Source organism: Bos grunniens, chromosome 1 (assembly GCF_055505025.1).
Source record: "Bos grunniens cultivar Pamir isolate PY7600 chromosome 1, Bosgru_T2T1.0, whole genome shotgun sequence".
Classification (NCBI taxonomy): domain Eukaryota; kingdom Metazoa; phylum Chordata; class Mammalia; order Artiodactyla; family Bovidae; genus Bos; species Bos grunniens.
The window spans coordinates 90866556-90874079 of record NC_141165.1 but is presented as its reverse complement, the minus strand read 5'-3'; the positions used below and the strand labels follow the sequence as shown (position 1 = coordinate 90874079).

The window sequence follows — 7524 nt, the reverse complement described above, 5'->3', positions numbered from 1 at the left end:
TAAAGGTCTTGGAGGTCTTCATAGAACCGTTCAACTTCAGCTTCTTCAGCGTTACTGGTTGGGGCATAGACTTGGATTACTGTGATATTGAATGGCTTGCCTTGGAAATGAACAGAGATCATCTGTCGTTTTTGAGATTTCATCCAAGTACTGCATTTTGGACTCTTTTGGAGTAACCATGATGGCTACTCCATTTCTTCTGAGGGATTCCTGCCTCAGTGAAGGCCATACTGAATACCTAACAAGACCATCTCCCAGAGGTTTTCCAGTTTATCGTTGGCTCCCACTCCTACCCTTTGGTAATTCCTATGAACACCTTGTTACTTTGAGCTTATCCTTTCAGATTCACTGTTTTATGCTATTCCACTAATTCATAATACTCAGAAGAGAAAAATTCATAAGACTTAGATGAGAAGACTTAGAGTCTGAAGTTCCCAATAGAAGGCAATTTGTGCATTTTGCATTCAGGTTTAAGGTTAAAAAAGCATACCAAACAGGCAATGAAATCTCAGATCAGGCATAGAAAAGAACTTAGTATGAAAATAATTCACTCTGAGACTCCTTTCCTCAAAGATAAAGGGTAGCTTTGCTGCTTGATTCGCCATCAAGAGAGAGACGGAATCACTCCTTCCACCAGAAATGGAAGTGCTTTTCTAAACTGTAATGTTTCTTCTAATCTAAATTTGTCCTGTTCCAGATATCCTGTGGTGCATTGTAGAACAAAAAATGAGGATTTTTCACTGAATTTGGGTCTACTAGACTTTGGTGCAGCTTATCTGTTTGTTATTACAAATGTAAGTAGCTCATGACCATTCTCACTCTATTCTTCCATTTATCTGTATCTATATCTATGTAATTATACCATATCTAAATTTATATATAATCTATATCTATCTGTATCTTACTCTATGGCAAGACAGCATCACATACGTATGATGGCTTATGGTGAACAGTGTCAGATTCGTGATCTCTGAAGAAGAAGATTTAGCTTCAGGACACTCAAGAACTTTAGTGTAGCAGAGATTTATTAAAGTGAAAAAGGGACAGAGAAAGCTTCTGACATAGACATCAGAAGGGGGATGAAGAGTTCCCCCCTTGCTAATCTTAGCAAGGAAGCTATATATTTTTTCAATTGGTTATTACAGTAAATCAAAAGAATGTCTCAAGGTTGTAAAGGTCTTACCAGACCCACTTCTGCAATTTACATTTTAAGATAATGGGATTAGAACTAACAACAGAAAGACCTACCAGACCCACTCCCATAATATACATTTTAAAATGACAGAATTAGTCAGAAGGTTCTCAAGGAGAAACAGGTCCTCAAGCAGGATACATTGTTGTTACAGAGTTGAAGCAAAAACATATCCTTGAGCAACATGAGTTGTTTTGTAGTGCAATCATCAGCCGGCTTAAAGAAAAAAAAAGGGGGGAGGGGGAAGGTTGTCCTTTTCTCCTCCTTGAGAACTCCAGACCCCTATTTCCTTGGAGACCCTGGACTTCTTATCAACCTACCTAGGAATTGACTGTCTCACTTATTTCTAGTGTAGGGTGATAGCTTCTATAGTGACTTTAAAAAACTCCTAAGATCTTACTAAAGGACATAAAAAAACACTGGCAAGAGGCCCAAAGTCTTGGGGAATGGTAGACATAATTTACCTTGAGTCATTGCTGTGAGGTGACGTGGTCTGCTCCAGTCTCATTATGCCACCAAGAAAACAAAAATTATTTTGGTCTTCTTGACTGACTTCACATGTGGTTTCCCTAGCTCCTAGAAAACTTATCTGCTAGCGTATCACACGGAGAAGGCAATGGCACCCCACTCCAGTACTCTTGCCTGGAAAATCCCATGGATGGAGGAGCCTGGTAGGCTGCAGTCCATGGGGTCACTAGAGTCAGACATGACTGAGCAACTTCACTTTTATGCATTGGAGAAGGAAATGGCAACCCACTCCAGTGTTCTTGCCTGGAGAATCCCAGGGATGGGGGAGCCTGGTGGGCTGTCGTCTATGGGGTCACACAGAGTTGGACACGACTAAATACCAAGACTGGTGGCAAATGTCAATCTCTACACAAAGGTAGCTGCTGCCAAGTCGCTTCAGTCATGTCTGACTCTGTGCGACCCCATGGACTGCAGCCTACCAGGCTCCTCCATCCATGGGATTTTCTGGGCAACAGTACTGGAGTGGGGTGCCATTACCTTCTCCCACAAAGGTAGCTATGGTCCCTCAAAAGCAATTGTGTCAGCAATTAGGCATGATACCTCTGAATTTTAATTCTGATGTCAACCTTGATTCCAATTTTAATTCATGACTTTTGACTTTGTATTAAATATAAAAAGAGGACCATGAATAAGAAAAAGATGAAAATTTCTCAAAGTGTGATGAGATTCATCTATAAAGTTTTATTAATTGTAATTAGTTTAGCATGATATCTTTAGTATTCCATTTTTTATTATAGTTTATTGAAATATAATTCATATCATGCATTTCACCCACTTAAAGTATATAATGGTTTTAAATGTAAAGGTAACATATTTAATATATATTGTATATTCAATACACACAGAATATATTTTTAATAATATATATTCTGTGGTTTTTAATAAATTCAGAGTTGTATGATTTTAGAACATTTTCCTCATTCCAAAAAGAAGCCACATATTCATTAGCAGTCACTCAACATTTCCTCCCAAACTCCCCAGTTCTAAACAACCACTTGTCTACCTTCTGTCTCTGCTATTATTAGTCTTATGATATATCCAGATATTATACCTACTATCTAATAACATTAACTACCTAATAACTTGGTTTTACTCCAAGGAAAATATATAATTTCAAAAATTCCATTTTATTTATTATAATAAATATTACTAAATACAATCTATATACAAGAAAACCAACTCAGCTAAAAACCTTCATGTAGTGAAAGTATTTTTAAAAAAAGATTGTAGAATCATGTATATTTGGTAACATTAGTAACAAAATATTGACCCTGAAAAGATTCTTTTTGACCAAAATTTTATAGGAAAATTGCATCTTTTTGACAAAATTTTTACGTTTGAGTTTAAAAATAATGGCCAGTAAATAAGATACAAAGTAGTAGATGGTATCTGATATGGATTTTTAAAAATTTATCAAGAAAATCTTCATTGTAAGAGTTACCAAGAAAATAATTTCTGATATTATTCTGATATTATAATATTCTGATAAAAGTAATTTTAGTAAAATAAATATTTAAATGGAAATGTGAGAAATATTTTAATTGTACTTACATAAAAAATTGAACAAAGAATTAAACTTTTTTAAGTACATGCTTTTCTAAAAATTCATTGTTTATATAATTCAGATGCCATTTTACATTTAAAATGTTAGCCAGAATCAAAATACCCAGTAGGTAAAAATGATGGGATACTATAGTATCAAATAATCTGCCATTTAAGATCTCTGCAATAATGGTATCTGATTGACTGAAGCCAGCCAAGTGAGTGGTGCTACCAAAAGGAATTTCAAAAACCTGAAACTGTGTAGAAATTGCTCAGTTTCTTCATGGTACCACAAGAATGACAATACAATGAGGAGATGGATACAAGACCATAAATGCCATAGGCCAGGAATATTTACTTGAGACTCCTAACAAGCCCATTTCTTGTTTCCCTCACTAAGAGAACCAGTCAGGGTCCTCAGGCCTGGAAGATGGAATACATCCCAGCCAACAAAATGTCTGTCGCATGGCAGCTACCACAATATGCCCTTGTTACAGCTGGGGAGGTCATGTTCTCTGTCACAGGACTTGAGTTTTCTTATTCTCAGGTAGGTTTGTTTTTTTTTTTAATATAAATTTATTTATTTTAATTGGAGGTTGATTACTTTACAATCTTGTATTGGTTTTGCCATACATCAACATGAATCCGCCACGGGTGTACACATGTTCCCCATCCTGAACCCCCCTCCCTCTTCCCTCCCTGTACCATCCCTCTGGGTCGTCGCAGTGAACCAGCCCCAAGCATCCAGTATTATGCATTGAAACTTGACTGGCAATTCGTTTCATATATATTATACATGTTTCAATGTCATTCTCCCAAATCATCCCACCCTCTCCCTCTCCCACAGAGTCCAAAAGACTGTTCTATACATCTGTATCTCTTTTGCTGTCTCCCATACAGGGTTATCATTACCATCTTTCTAAATTCCATATATATGCATTAGTATACTGTATTGGTGTTTTTCTTTCTGGCTTACTTCACTCTGTATAATAGGCTCCAGTTTCATCCACCTCATTAGAACTGATTCAAATGTACTCTTTTTAATGGCTGCATATACTCCATTGTGTATATGTACCACAGCTTTCTTATCCATTCATCTGCTGATGGACATCTAGGTTGCTTCCATGTCCTGGCTATTATAAACAGTGCTGCGATGAACATTGGGGTACACATGTCTCTTTCAATTCTGGTTCCTCAGTGTGTATGCCCAGCAGTGGGATTGCTGGGTCATAAGGCAGTTCTATTTCCAATTTTTTAAGGAATCTCCACACTGTTCTCCATAGTGGCTGTACTAGTTTGCATTCCCACCAACATGTAAGAGGGTTCCCTTTTCTCCACACCCTCTCCAGCATTTATTGCTTGTAGACTTTTGGACGGAGAAGGCAATGACACCCCACTCCAGTACTTTTGCCTAGAAAATCCCATGGACAGAGGAGCCTGGTAGGCTGCAGTCCATGGGGTCGCTAGAGTCGGACACGACTGAGCGACTTCACTTTCACTTTTCACTTTCATGCATTGGAGAAGGAAATGGCAACCCACTCCAGTGTTCTTGTCTGGAGAATCCCAGGGATGGGGAAGCCTGGTGGGCTGCCATCTATGGGGTCGCACAGAGTCGGACACGACTGAAGCGGCTTAGCAGCAGCAGACTTTTGGATTGCAGCCATTCTGACTGGTGTGAAATGATACCTCATTGTGGTTTTGATTTGCATTTCTCTGATAATGAGTGATGTTGAGCATCTTTTCATGTGTTTGTTAGCCATCTGTATGTCTTTGGAGAAATGTCTATTTAGTTCTTTAGCCCATTTTTTGATTGGGTCGTTTATTTTTCTGGAATTGAGCTGTAGGAGTTGCTTGTATATTTTTGAGATTAGTTGTTTGTCAGTTGCTTCATTGGCTATTATTTTCTCCCATTCTGAAGGCTGTCTTTTCACCTTGCTTATAGTTTCCTTTGTTGTGCAGAAGCTTTTAAGTTGAATTAGGTCCCATTTGTTTATTTTTGTTTTTATTTCCATTACTCTGGGAGGTGGGTCATAGAGGATCCTGCTGTGATGTATGTCGGAGAGTGTTTTGCCTATGTTCTCCTCTAGGAGTTTTACAGTTTCTGGTCTTACGTTTAGATCTTTAATCCATTTTGAGTTTATTTTTGTGTATGGTGTTAGAAAGTGTTCTAGTTTCATTCTTTTACAAGTTTTTGACCAGTTTTCCCAGCACCACTTGTTAAAGAGATTGTCTTTAATCCATTGTATATTCTTGCCTCCTTTGTCAAAGATAAGATGTCCATAGGTGCATGGATTTATCTCTGGGCTTTCTATTTTGTTCCATTGATCTATATTTCTGTCTTTGTGCCAGTACCATACTGTCTTGATGACTGTGGCTTTGTAGTAGAGCCTGAAGTCAGGCAGGTTGATTCCTCCAGTTCCATTCTTCTTTCTCAAGATTGCTTTGGCTATTCGAGGTTTTTTGTATTTCCATAGATTCAATGCAATCCCTATCAAGCTACCAATGGTATTTTTCACAGAGCTAGAGCAAATAATTTCACAATTTGTATGGAAATACAAAAAATCTCAGGTAGGTTTTTGCAAGTGGAAAGTGGAGGTGGAGCTATTGCTCAGAGGATGGAGTTTTAATCCTGACACTGTCTTAGTTATGTGACCGTGGCCAAGACTTCCATTATTTGGGGCCTTAGCTTCCTTATGATCTTAAGCAGAGAATCAGCTTGACCTCCAGGAACATGGCAGGCTGGATCCATGCTGTTTGGGATCCAGAAAGGGATACTTAAACATTAAGAATAAGGACTGTGGAATCAAACTGCCCATGTTTAAATTTTGGCTGCATACCTATTGTGTAACCTTCAGCAGTGAATTTTCAGCTCTCTAAAGCTATTTTTATGTGTAAAATAAGAATAGTAATAGAACTTTTCCCTTAGGGTTATAATGAAGTTTATATGATATAATAAATTAAAATATTCGGTTAAGAGTGCCATCTTGTTGTTACTATGAACATTATTACCTGAATCATTTTACTATGTTCAATTACTATAAACATATTCCCTGAATCAATGTGAATGCTGAACTTAGAGGGGGAAGTTCAAATCTGGAAGTTTGGGTGGGAGACCTTTTCTGGATAGATGCTTGGTATAAGAGGGTGGTGTAGACAGTTTCTTTACTCACAGATTTGTGTCCTCTCTAGGCTCCCTCTAGCATGAAGTCTGTACTCTAGGTGGCCTGGTTGTTGACTATAGCATTTGGGAATATCATCGTGATTATTGTGGCACAGTTCAGTGGCCTGGCCCAGGTATGTACTAAGAGAAGCAGGAGCACGTGTCTACCCAAGGATTTCCCTCCATCTTCCTCTGCTGCCCTTCCCCCACCCCTCTGTTTGCCACATTCCCCACTCAGCCCTCTGTCTTAAACATAGACTTTGCCATGAAAATAGGCATGTAAGCTGCAATAATGGCCACCATAGGCCCATGTGAGGAGAGGCCACTTAGTCCTGTCTTTTCCTACCAAAGCTCTTCCAAAACTGGTGACCCTGGGTCAGTCTGCTCTTCAGTCTTCATCTTAGAAAGATCAGTTTAGTATCAGGTTTTCCATATTTTCTCTTATATGTATTTCTTCCTACAGTGGGCCGAATTCATTTTCTTTTCCTGCCTCATGCTGGTGGTCTGCCTGATCTTCTCCATCATGGGATACTACTATGTTCCTTTAAAGCCAGAGGATGTTCAGGGGTCAGCAAATAAGCAGACCCCCCAAATCCAAGGAAATATGATCAACCTGGAAACCAAGAAGACAAGGCTCTAATGGTTCCCTAGACTCTGCCCAGACCCCAGTTCCTGCCTCTGGTCTTGGCCATCACCATCTTCAAGCATTTTTTACTGCAACTTGGTTGGAAGAGAGAAGTAGCATCACAATGAACTGATCTCCTTCACTTTTCTCTGATGATAGAGGCAATTCTAGGACTGGGTTTTTCAGTACATTAAAGCAAGGTCCCTGAGACTTTATGTCTTCCTATATGTCACTTATGTGGTAAACCTTATGTGGTTTTGCTGCAGCTAGCCTGGCATCTCCAAAAACACAAATGTATAATTGAGATTGATCTTTGTGGTTTCAAAGTTCTGTATGAATTCTTTTACCTGCCATTTAGAGCAGATGACCCCACCTTTTGAAGTGCTGATTTAGGGCCAAATTTCAGAATAACAGAGAAATGGTATTTTCAAATGTCTTCATTAACAGTGTATTTGTTGTTTATAAGGACTTCAAGAA

The 7524-nt window shown here is 38.5% G+C and overlaps 1 pseudogene across 1 annotated transcript; it reads left to right on the top strand.

Moving 5' to 3' along the window:
- The first annotated feature begins 536 nt into the window (after positions 1–536).
- On the top strand, positions 537–7199 carry LOC147379899 (solute carrier family 15 member 2-like; annotated as a pseudogene). The gene is made up of 5 exons (XR_015169712.1): positions 537–580; positions 698–794; positions 3663–3809; positions 6452–6556; positions 6886–7199. The product of XR_015169712.1 is annotated as a solute carrier family 15 member 2-like (transcript).
- Positions 7200–7524: the final 325 nt, after the last annotated feature.